Source organism: Dipteris shenzhenensis, chromosome 1, assembly GCF_047967505.1.
Source record: "Dipteris shenzhenensis isolate YYH24624 ecotype China chromosome 1, Dip_SZ_1.0, whole genome shotgun sequence".
NCBI classification, from domain to species: domain Eukaryota; kingdom Viridiplantae; phylum Streptophyta; class Polypodiopsida; order Gleicheniales; family Dipteridaceae; genus Dipteris; species Dipteris shenzhenensis.
The window spans coordinates 6,577,315-6,590,550 of record NC_141596.1 but is presented as its reverse complement, the minus strand read 5'-3'; positions in this window follow the sequence as shown (position 1 = coordinate 6,590,550).

The following is a 13,236-nucleotide window of genomic DNA, read 5'->3' as shown; positions in this document are numbered from 1 at the left end:
TGCCTCATTTTTCCACATAAATCAACCCCCATATCCCAACTCTAAGATACTCCCTTGGTCTCTTCCCAATTTTATAATACGTTCAAACATCTAGGAGGACAAGTGGAGGGTTGGCACAAGGAATGTTGCCACCTCATCCTACTTTCCCATTATTTAACTTGCATTCTTGGACTTTCTACACCCCCCTCCCCCCACATGGGCCTATCCTACATGGAGGGAATAATCCAGTATAATATCCATCTCCACCTATTTTATATTACTTCTCCCATGGTCCTTGGGCCATATCTCACTAAATGCAGGCATGGGACCACCTAGGTGGAGGGGTTATCATTTTATATTATTACTACCATGGATTATGTACAACACACCTTATGGGTCCTCTTACGTGGAAGGGTGGCACATGGTCATGCCCTGCCACCTCTTCTCAAGCATCTCTCATCCATGAGACTTCTACAAACTTCTCCATTAACTATCTTTGAAGACCCATAAAACTCAAGCAATTTTCATCTCCATAGCACTCAAAAGATGTGCAGATGGAAACAAGAAAGGACATAGTAGTTTAAAGCTCCTCAAAATAGTGTTGTTTGTAAACCTCTCAATTAAGGCATCCAATATCAAAGAACAATATTCCTTTGAAAGTCAATGGCAACTTGCAAATTATATCCTATAGCATACCTTTATATTTTAACTCCACAAAAAAATTATCCCTTCATTGTTGTCCTTAATCAAGTTACCATGCATTCATGTCTATAGGAGGATCTACTATGAACTCTAGCTGTATTGCCCCATTGTTGCAATTATTAAGCTAGAGACCAGTCATTACATCCACATAGTCTTTTTGAAATACGTAATTTAAGTGTGGGATATGATCCAACAAGCCTACAAGAAAATGCAAGCTATATATGAACTCAAACCTTTAGATACTCTCTCATATTCAAAAATTCTAGCAATGGCTCTCAAGGACTTCACATATACTCACAATCACCTTTTATTCACTTAACCATTCAACCTTGTGAATATTTTTTATGTATAATGTAGGATAATTAGATTCATCCTCTAGCTTAGTCAATTTGATCATGCATGTTGAGGTCTTCTTTAGTAGTGTCACAATGTCAATTAAATTGAGTCTATCTTCAAAGCAAGATCACTTTGCTTCAATGCACCTACGTGCATAAGTGTGTTTAACAAGCCTGCAAGAAAATTCAAGCTATATATGAACTCAAACCTAGATACTCTTTCATATTCAAAAATTCCAGCAATGGCTCTCAAGGACTTCACATTTTCTCACAATCACCTTTTATTTACTTAACCATTCAACCTTGTGAATATTTTTTATGTATAATGTAGGATAATTAGATTTTTCCTCTAGCTTAGTCAATTTGATCATGCATGTTGAGCTCTTCTTTAGTAATGTCCCGATTCATTTAAATTGAGTCTATCTTCCAAGCAAAATCACTTTACTTCGATGCACCTATGCGCATAAGTGTGTTCAATGTGCAACACAATGAATGGAAGTCAAGAATGGACCTACCTTCCTTAACAAAGTTGCAAGACATTTTTCTCTTCCAAGCATAACAGAGTCACCATCAAATCCATAACCCACCATTTTTTACTCATTAATATCATGGCATGTAAAGAACTCTTTAAGCACTACATACAAACCCATTACTGATTTGTCTTGCATCTTTATCAATCCTAAGAATGAAACATGCGACACATGCATCCCTATGTAACTCCCATATAAGATATGAGGACCCACCATAGATACATCAATTGACTGATCTACAAAAATTCCCAAAAAAGGAGATTCCTTTAATTTTCTTTTCATGTCCTTGCAAATACAATCAACTATAATTGCAACAAACCTAGATGTAGCTTAATTGTTATTATAAAGATATTGAGGCACATGTCTCACTCCACAACATCATAGTAAGTCCAACAATGGTGCAAATTTCATATAAGCTATGTCATTTTTTGCAAAATGAGTCCTTTTAAATGTGATACCCAAGAATTAAGAAAAGTTCTCCTCGCATTTTATTTCCGGGCTACTTGTACCTGACCAATACTCTCACCGAATTCTATTCTAATGAATCTTCATCAAGTTCAAGAGCACTCGCATCCAACTACCTACGCTTCTTTTGACTTTTAGGCACTTTAGGGAAGACAAGAAGGGATAATGAAGTTCTTTACTATATTTAGTATTACTTTATATCCTTGGCAGCCATCTTCTTATCATTATAAAACATTTTGATCTTTAAAAGAAAGGCATAATATTAATCATTAACAACATGACCCACCCTGTAAACCATACAAAACTCAGTCATAACATGATGCATCCTACGTAAAAATCATATGCAAAAATTAGTCAATAACATGGCACCTCTTGCAAAACTCCTTCATAACATGACCCATCCTCATAACGATCACATAATTTGGAAAATGTAATGCTAACAAATATCTATAAAGTGCATGAGAAAACATATTGTCACTTCTACAACTTTTCTCACAAATAGATGAGGATGTAGGCAAAAGAGTTGAGCTTGTTGTTGAGCAATACCTTGTTCCAAGTGCTAAGTCGCAATGCCTTTGTAAGCATATTAATGATAGTAACTTCCTGCAAAGACAAGCAATAACAAGCTTACAGTTAGGATTGTCAAATGAGGATTTCTCTCTTTATCTGGTTAGCAGTCAAGCTTTTGTAGTCAAGGCTTAGCCTAGGCAAGCTTTTAAGAGAGTCTTAGTCCATGTTCCTACTATACAAATCCTATCCAAATAAGGCAAATGATGCACGTTACTACCAAAACCCCATATCCTTGCTTAAACTACATGACAATACAAGATGTAATATAAGATGCTGCACAATGAAACTAGGCATCTAGATTTCAACAAACATGCTTGCTTAAATCCAAAGATATGCCCATCCTATGACTCTAGATGTTAATAATGCAATTTGAATATAGCATGACATAGCAACCTTCCTTGCATAAGTCAAAATGGCAACATTTTTGAGATTGGGCAAAACCATCCCATTACAGAAAGGCTAATATTTGAGTAAACTACAAGATAGTGGCCTCTCATAAACATAACCACATTATGTTGTCTTTATTCCTTTCCCCTCAATATCTAATAGAATAGAAAAACATGAACTCTTCGTAAGAGTATTTTGCATTAGAAACACTCTTGAACTTTGATTTTTAGTTAGACAGATTTTAGTGGCTTTTGATATTGCTTTTTAGCGAAATCCTCTCCACATCATCTTTGCACATCTTGTAACTTGTTTCTTTTCCTGGCTTGGAATTCACAAGCTCAGCTAGAATACAACCGCTTCATAATGCATCTATGATGTGACAAAACCATCAAGAAAGGCCAAAACGATAAAAGAAGATCCAATCAAAGTTCAATCGACAAGCCAAAATAACCTTTCAACAAATATGTAATCTCCACTAGCAATTCAAAATTGAAATGCCATCCCTGCACTCTTCCAAGACCATAATGGACACGCCAAGCTCCATACAAAACATCACCCAAGAGCTCACAACAATTCTCGGCAAACAAATATTAATTGAGAGTGTTTAGTCAACAATCTAATGCCCAACAAAATGCAGGAGCCTTGCTCCACTCTATTGTATGAAGTTTCGATTAAAGAAGAAAACTATAGTCAAACGCTCTTACACTCTTTAATAGAATATTCAAACAATTAAAACCCTCAAGGCTACCTTTTCTCAAATCATGGAATCTCCCTGGGGAGAGTAAGGGTCCCAACAGGCCTCAAGGCAATTCATTTTCACAAAGAGAGCAACTTTGTTACTGAAGAGGATCTAAAAAACATTACACACACACAACTAAGAAGGAGAGGAGAAAGTGTAGGACAAAACCCCAAAAGTGGTGGGGAAAACCTTTGCTATATATGGCACCAACTACTACACAATGAGATGTAAACAAGTGTTGGAGGGGTCCCTATATATAGGCAAATATCCCCCTCTAGCATGTTGGTTGACCCCCACTATAGGTGGGATGGCCCCTACAGTATGTGTGCCAATTCCTCCTCCTCCCCATAGGGGCTACCACCATTAACCCTATAAAGGGGGCTCCCTACCCAATGTGGATTTTTCTGCCTACCTAGCCAATTGCCCTATAGAAAGGCTGCAACCAGCCCATAAGGGAATTGATCCTTCTTCCTATAGGCCGACCCAAGGGCCTAGGTGGTCGACCTGCGGGTCAGGCGACAGCCTCTAAAAGTGCTACTACGGTAACCTTTCCCAAAGGGTGGCCTTATAGCTATGACCTCACCGACCTCCCCCTAGGAAATTTGCCACCTGTGCGCCACCAAAGTAGCCTACAAACAGGTCCCTAAACAATGTGGACCAATCCTAGAACACCCTTAGCCTACCACCATGCCGTGGTGCATCTGCTCTAGCCTCACGGTGGAGGGCACACCCACAACAAGGGCCTCACTCAGCCTTGCCTAACCTCTCACGAGGTGGGCATGCCCACAACAAGGTCCTCACTCAGCCTACTCTAACCTCTCATGCGACGGGCACACCCACAAGCAAGGTCCTCTCTCTCTACAATGCTACATCAAGAGATGTTGACCTCCAACACCCCCTCTCAAATCTTAGATGGAACATGATTGCCAAGGAGCTAGGTGTGCTACTGGAACAGCTGGAGGAATCCATCATGTGATGATCCGATTGAGTGCTAAAGATTGCCATAGGTACTATCAAAGAAGCCCCCTCTTGGCACAAACCATCTCCACACAATCAATGGAAACATAGTACTCCTGCTCTTAGGCGACAAGTGCTAGGCAAACCGCTCTGATGTCATAATTGGTACAGTGATCCCAACTGGTACAGTTGGTACAAACAAAAAAAATTTGGCTAGTGTGGTACAAGAGCACTCAACCAAGGGAGCTTATAGATCAGTTGGTAAATCCATCCCAAAATACATGCTTTAAACTTTCACGGCTAGCTGGCAAGACAAGAAATTTGGGACTTGCCTTGCTAATTTCACCCATTGCAAATTTGCTAATCTGGGACTTGCCTTGCTAATTTCACCCATTTCAAATTGCCTCCAAGGACACTGAGCACCTTTTCAATCATGATTCCTTCAATATTATTTTTTTAATTATGACAGACAATATATCTCTCCTTTACATTCACTTCTTTTGTCATCTTGGTGAAGTTGGCAAAAGCACATATAAAGCATCTGAAGTTGGGACTAGGGGCCAAATGAGAAGCTAGAGGGGGCCATTGGGAAGGGGCTGGATGGCGAGCTAGATAGATCCATCGAGGAGGGGATGGATGTGAAGTTTTGAAGCTCATTGTGTCTAGAGTGATCCATTGTGAGAGGGGATAGAAGCTGCAAGTAGAAGTTACGTCAAGTTTAATATGGCTAAGTACAAGAGACTGTGCAAGGCCATGTGTTAGGGAGGCTTATAGATCAAAATTGGTTAAATCCATCCCAAAATAAATGCTTTAAAATTTCATGGCTAGCTGGCAAGACAAGAAATTTAGGATATGCCTTGCTAATTTCACCCATTGCAAACTACCTCCAAGGACACTAAGCACCTTTTCAATCATGGCTAGCTGGCAAGACAAGAAATTTAGGATATGCCTTGCTAATTTCACCCATTGCAAACTACCTCCAAGGACACTAAGCACCTTTTCAATCATGCTTCCATATATAGAAATTTTTTGATTATGATAGAAAATATATCCCTCCTTTACATTTACTTCTTTTGTCATCTTGGTGAAATTGGTAAGAGAACACATATCGGGAATCTGAAGCTGGATGGGACTATGCCTCATGATTTTGAGATCGGAGGGGCTAGGATGACAAGCCAATGGGGTCCATTGGGGAGGGGCTAGATGGCGAGCTAGAGGGATCCATCAAGGATGGGTTGGATGTGGATTTTTAAAACTCATTGTGTCCATAGGGATCTATTGTGAGAGGGGATAGATGTTATAGAAATGGATAGAGGCTATAGCAGGTAGAAATTAGAGCAAGTTTAAGATGGCTATGTGTGCAAGGGAATGCACAAGGGTGGCACCGATTTAAGACATAAGGATGGTGACAACTGAGCATGCATGCACCACCAAGCTCGTATGCAGATTAAGTAGTTAATTGGACACAAGTATACGGCTCAATTGAAGAATGTAATGATGATTCAAATTGTAGCCACAATGACAACCACCACCGGGCTTGCATGTGAACTATGTAGAGCCAACAGTTAATTACCAATAATTGAGACCTAATTTGGCCACCTCAACCATTAGGAATGCAGCCACTTGGATGGCATGCTTTAGATGCAAGGGTGATCAAATTGAGTATGTGCAAGGGTTGCATCAATTTAAGAATGTAGTGAGGATTTGAAGTGCAGCCATGATGACAACCACCGAGCTTGCATGCACTAGACTTGCATTACTACTAGGCTTGTGTGTAGAGTAAGTAGCATGAGTGGTTGGTTACCAATCACCAAGTCTTAACTTGGTAGCCCAGCTGGCTAGCATGCATGATTATTTGGACATGGCACTAGGATAGCATGAGTAAGTAGACTCAGTAGTAAATTACCAATCACCAAGACTTAATTTGGTGGCCTACCTGGTGGACATGCATTGGATGCATGATTCTAGTGGACATGCATTGGATGCAAGATTATTTGGACATGCCATCGACTTGGCTTGCATAATCAAGGGAAGGTGGGAGTAGCTTTACCACAAATCTATATTAATAAGGCATCTAGATAAAGGTAGACTCATCCACTCCCATGTAGTAATAAAGAGTGTCTTACTCTTGGATGTATTTGTGGGAATATTTTTATGTGGGGACATGGAGGATGCACGAGGGAGTTTTGACCAGTTTCCCTAGAGTAATGTGTCTTACTGGTCTACCATGATCCTAGGTTATAACAAGCAAGATGAGCATGTGTTTGCTTTGGATTTGTATGATTGGATTCAATGGGAAGGCATCCAACTAGAAGCCCAAACATTCATTTATGTATTGAAGGCTTGCAATAGCCCTGCAAGAGAGTATAACAAGTTTGAAAAAAATAGACGTCTCGTGAAAGGTGGAACCCTCAACTCCAAAGTCTTTAAGATTGGCTTTGAGTTTGGACATGTATGTGATATGTGGGATCTTTGAGTGTCTTTATTTAATTGCCTCATCATAATGTGGCTACATGGAGTACAGAAAAGTTTACTTTATGAAAATGTCATTCGAGAATCAAAAGTTTACTTTTTGGCACTGTCATTTCCACATAATACATTTCAAAATCTCTCTCTACAATGTTGTACTAATAATGTAAAAACTACTATTAAATCCTAAATTTGTATTTCTTGTTTTGAAGAATCATATTCTTAAATTAAAAAATCCGAGTTATTAGTTTATATCCATGAAAAACCACGCTATTGAGGATTTGCAAAATTTTAAAAATGTATACACAAGAGACCTGCAAGACTCTTTTTACTTTCAATGCAGAAAACTATAACACTCTTGAATATTCAAGGAATTAAAAGGTTTATATAGACATGAGACATGATGGAAGCCTCTTTTGTACTCCAAAAAATAGCAATAGCTATGCTTGCAATTTTACATTATCATAAGTTTACAAGAAATATTGCTCTGGATGAGTCTTTGTACAAAGGATCTACCGTGGCCTTTTCAATAATTTATTTTTTCCTTTACAGTGAGTTTAGTACAAATGGGCAATCCAAACATTTGGTTGTTTAAATGTCCTTTTCTATCATCACAGAAATGAGCAATCCAAACATTTGCTTGTTCGAATGTCCTTTTTCTCATCACTTGTCACTTGGGTGCCATCTTCATTCACTCTCATCTGACTGCCACCACCACCTTCACTCTTTCTCGATATTTGAATGGTGTTATCATGGGCATTCTTCATTTGTGCTATCTGTTGAGATATCAAGCTCCACTAGTGATATGCCAGGGTGACCGTTGTGCATTTATGTCATTGACTTGTTAGCTGCAGATGCGGTTGGTACACCGCCCATGAATAATAGCTAGATGATAGCTATCCTTATGTACTCTAGTTTGTGGCTCAGTTAGTATGCCACCTTAGTTAGCTGAGTTTGGTTTGAGACCCACATATAGGGTTCTTCTATTTCTTTGTACTAGAGTTCTTTTGGCTTTTACAACTAAGAAGAGGAAAACTGTTTTCAGCCTCCACCTTTGTGTGTATTCCACCATTGTGTATGTGAGAAAGCCGCAAGTGAGACTCCTTCCTTCTCTCCCACTATCTTCACATGGTATCAGAGCCTGGTTCGTGGTAAGGAGCTCAAGAAAGCAAACCAAGTTCGCGGTGTCCTGGTAAGAGGACCAATGTTGCTTTCCTTTTTCGAGGAGCAAATCTCTGCAGGTAGCACAGCCGGAAAGTGCAAGAGTGCATTGTCTCATTGAGACGCCCTTTGCGGTGTGGCAAGAGGGTAGTATATGCTACGGGGCCCATTTTGGAGGCGGAAGTTCTCCACAAGCACTGAGAAAAAAGCCTTGTTTTTGCTATGCGACCACTATTCTGTAGGTCGGTGAAAAGTTGCTAAAGAAATTGCATGGTATGACTCTATGCAGAGATATTGGGAGTTACAAAATCATCCTTATTGCCTGTTGATGCAAAATCGTCACTAGGAAGTGACTGTGTGGTCAAATACCACTTTCGTCAGTTTTGCAGATTTGCCCTTGTGAGGCAGAAGCTGTGTTTTTTGTAGTGTTCTATAATGGCATCTGATTCTCTTTCATAGATTGTCACTGAAAAGCTTGACAAGATTAACTTCCAAGCATGGAACTTTAGAATGACGAATTTCCTTATGGGAAAAGGCTATTGGGAGTTCATTATAGGAAATGAAGAAGAACCAGTTCTTCCTAATGTTCCCAATCAACAGGAAATGCAGGCATTTAAAGGATGGCATGAGAGAGCCAGAAAAGTTATGTACTGGCTGTCTATCAGTATTTTAGATTCTATGATTGTGCATATTCAAGATGCAAGTACGCCAAAGGAGGCATGGGATACTTTGGCAAAAATGTACAGCACAAATACGCAAGCCAGGAAAATGCAGCTCAAGCAGGAGGTGCACAATGTGCAGAGAGAAAATATGAGCATCAATGACTACCACATGAAGGTGAAGAAGATTGCAGATGCACTTGCTTCCATTGGGTCACCAGTGGAAGATGATGATTTAGTTTCTGTTACCTTGAATGGTCTAGGAAAGGATTATGCATAGTTCCGGACATCCATTGCCGTCCATGAAAAATTTCCTGATTTTGAGGAGTTGATTGCTCTCCTAATTTCTGAGGAGCAGAGAAATGGTGGTGCATCTTCTTCAAGAGGAACTTCAAAAGAAACTATCTTCTACTCAAATGCTGGAAGAGGTAGAGGCAGAGGTAGAGGAGGCAGATCTGGAGGCCGTGGATGTGTTGGAAGCAAATGCTACATGGGAATTGGTGCCTTTGCCTAAAGACAAGAATGCAATTGGCTGTAAGTGGGTTTATAAGATGAAGCACAATACAGATGGTTCTGTGAACAAATACAAGGCAAGATTAGTTGTCAAGGGGTATGCAGAGACATATGGCATTGATTATGAAGAAACATTCAGTCTGGCTGCAAGGATGGCAACCGTAAGAGCAATCATTGCTATGGCTGCATCAAAGGGATGGTCTTTAGATCAGATGGATGTAAAGAATGCCTTCTTGCATGGTGATTTGCAAGAAGAGGTCTTTATGACAAGGTGCGGGTCGTTCTAGCCTAGTGCACACAAGATCAGTGAAAGAACTAAGGAGGCTCAAAGCACACTAAATAAGACATGAGAGGGAGATAGCAAATCTATATCTCTTGCAATGTGTGTTCAACAATACATGATAGGCCTCTGATATAGAGAGTGCCCTTAGAATAGTCAACATCTGTGGGATCCTCTGATCCACATCTCTCCTTGTGGATGTCCTTGATCCACATCTCCACATCATGTAGTCCACATCCTAGGGTGGCTACTTTAATTCTTTCCTATACCATACCTTAGCCTTTAATCTATGTGCTCATGGCACCATATTCACAACACCTTCCCTTGGTGCCATAATGCATTGGCTACTGCAAGGTGGTCAAATGTGAGTTACAAATCCATCACCTCCCCTTAGTGCATACATTGCTAGTTAAGGTGGTCAGATGTGGCTTTTACATATGTCAATACCTCCCCTGGGTGCTTACATGGCTACTCTCAGGTGGTCAGGTTTGATTTACAAACATATGGGCTGAAAGGTGGCAAGGTTGTTGCATCTCAATTCATGTTGTCGATGTTGTTGTCTTCTTTGCTTGATGTAGCTTGATGCATAATGCTTTGTTCTTCCATGTGCCTTAATGCTTTATGTGTGCATGCCATTTTCCGTGCTATGGGCATCTCATGCACTTATGCTTTTGGCATGCTTTTTGCATTCATGCATCGCTTTTCCATTTGTTGCAAAGGTCTTACCAATTGATTTCTTTCAATATTGGCAGTGCCAAATTGCACACAATGATTCTGACTTGATAGGCACATAGAGCTCAAAAAAATGATCACTTTTGCTTTTTGGAGCGTGTGCAAATTCTTCCTAGATTGCAAGTTATGGCTTGCAAAGATTCTGTGAAGAAGAGGGGGCCTTGATGATGTGGCACAGGGATTCACATGCTGCTTACAAACTGTGCTTAGGTGGCACTGTAGATGATGTGGCATATTAACCAATCCTTATCCTAAACCTAACCATGGTTAATCTTTACCACAGTTACTTGACCAGGGTTGAACTAACCCTAGTGACTCCACATTTAACCAAGGGTGCTTCTAACTAACCCTGGTTAGTTATTATCTGCCACATGGCAATTTTCTATGGTCTAACCTTAGGAGAAGAAAGAGAAGGTTTGAAGCTTTCTCTGTGACGGTGGGCTGCTGAAGGTCATGTGATGGAAGGCGGGCGGGTGCAAGCTCATAGAGGAAGTTGCAAAGAGATGCTTTCACACCCAAAATTCATCCGTTGTCGTTTGAAAATCCTCTCTACACTCCCCCTCCCACCGTCGGGTCACGGAAGTTGGTTGCATTGCAGTCGGTGGTTGCTTGCTTAATTTGGTGCAGCTTGGTGGCTAATGGAGAGCCGTTCTCGTTAGTGATGCGCTTGCTACAGGTCTTCTATTGTGGAGAAACACAGAGAGCGTGTTGTCCTCGCTGAGGCTGGAGCGTGTCGTCTGAAGCCCATCCATTACAGGCATTATGGAGAAGCCACTGGCTGGCTCGTTGATGGAAGGTTCGTTGATGGAGATGTAGAGTTTTGGTTGCTGCTGCTGGCCTTTGGAGAAGTTGGCAATCCCGTGCTGTTGGTCATAGGCAGCGACTAGTTGGAGCATTGTGAAGATGCCTATTCAGACGACTAGTAGACAAGGCTATTCGTCTCACTCTGACGCGAGCGTCGGTGCTTAAAATGGAATCATATGCAGTGTAATGGAGATGCTTGATAAGGAGTTGGAACTGCACTTGTTGGAGGGGAGCATCATTCAGTAGAGGAGGAAGCTTGCATGGAAACCGGTTGTTCAGGAGCTCGAGTCGAGCTTGTGGTTAGAGAGAGCCGCCTGTGAAGAAGATGGTTCTGGATGTTCACTACAGTTCGTGAGCTCGTTGGATGTGGAACAGGTCAAGTAGGAGCCAGCAGGAGATGGTTGTATGCGCAGGTTGGTTCTTCTAATCAGAGATCGAGATTCTGGAAGAGGTCGAGTGTAATCCTGTCCACGGTTGTGCTTGTCTTGAAGGAGTTTGACCAAACCGAGCCTTAATACGCAGACTACTATTCAGAGCTACTATCTCCAAATTTTGAGAATCATGGGGGCTGCTAACTTATGGAAGTTCCCGGCAACCTGATGGTGCAAGTTCACACAAGCAGCCGCTTGTAGATGGAGAGCTTGATGCAAGGCTCTAAGGAGATCGCTCTTACTCACAGAAGAAACTAAAATCCTTGAAACCAAAAAACATGCACAATATACAAAAGAGACTCTCCCTTGTCTCTCTCTCTCTCAAAGAACAGAGTTAAATAGCTCTCAAGCTCTCTCAATGAGTGGAACTTCCCTAAAACAAACTGAAATTCTCTCCGCCAGGGAAGATAACTCTCAATCTAAAACTAGAACTAACTTAGAAGAAAACATAAGCTTCCTAAGGTGTGCCTTAGGAGACTAGACCTAAGCTCTGATACCATGACAAGGTGCAGGTCGTTCTAGCCTAGTGCACACAAGATCAGTGAAAGAACTAAGGAGGCTCAAAGCACACTAAATAAGACATGAGAGGGAGATAGCAAATCTATATCTCTTGCAATGTGTGTTCAACAATACATGATAGGCCTCTGATATAGAGAGTGCCCTTAGAATAGTCAACATCTGTGGGATCCTCTGATCCACATCTCTCCTTGTGGATGTCCTTGATCCACATCTCCACATCATGTAGTCCACATCCTAGGGTGGCTACTTTAATTCTTTCCTATACCATACCTTAGCCTTTAATCTATGTGCTCATGGCACCATATTCACAACACTTTATGGAGCAGCCACTAGATTATGTTCATGCTGTTCATCCTGAGTTTGTTTGCAGGTTGAAGAAAGCCTTGTATGGCTTGAAGCAAGACCTAGAGCATGGTCTGACAAGATATGACAGTATCTTGTCACTATTGCCTTTCAGATTTCCAAGGCAGATTTCTCACTTTATGTGAGAAAAACAGAGAAAGGTATTATGCTGCTTGTCATTTATGTTGATGATTTGATCATCACAGGTGATAGTGATGAAGATATCCTTCATGTGAAAATGCTATTGAAGCAGAAGTTTGAGATGAAGGATTTGGGAGAGCTGCGTTATTTCTTGGGCATTGAGGTGATTAGATCACCAAGTGGGATACGGCTCTTGCAAAGGCAGTATGGATTGGACATGCTGTCCAAATATAGGATGACAGGCTGTAAGCCTATTTCAGTTCCTTTGGAGCAGAATGTGAAACTGAGCGCAGATGCATGTGAGCTTCTGGAAGACCCTACTATGTACAGACGCATAGTAGGAAGTTTGATTTATATGACTATTACCAAACCAGATTTGAGCTATGCTGTTGGATTGGTAAGTCAGTTTATGCAGGCTCCAAGGAAACCGCATTTGGATGTGGCTAGACGCATACTCAGGTATGTGAAGTCCACCTTGCAGTATGGACTATTTTATGAGACTGGGGTTCAGATACAATTGC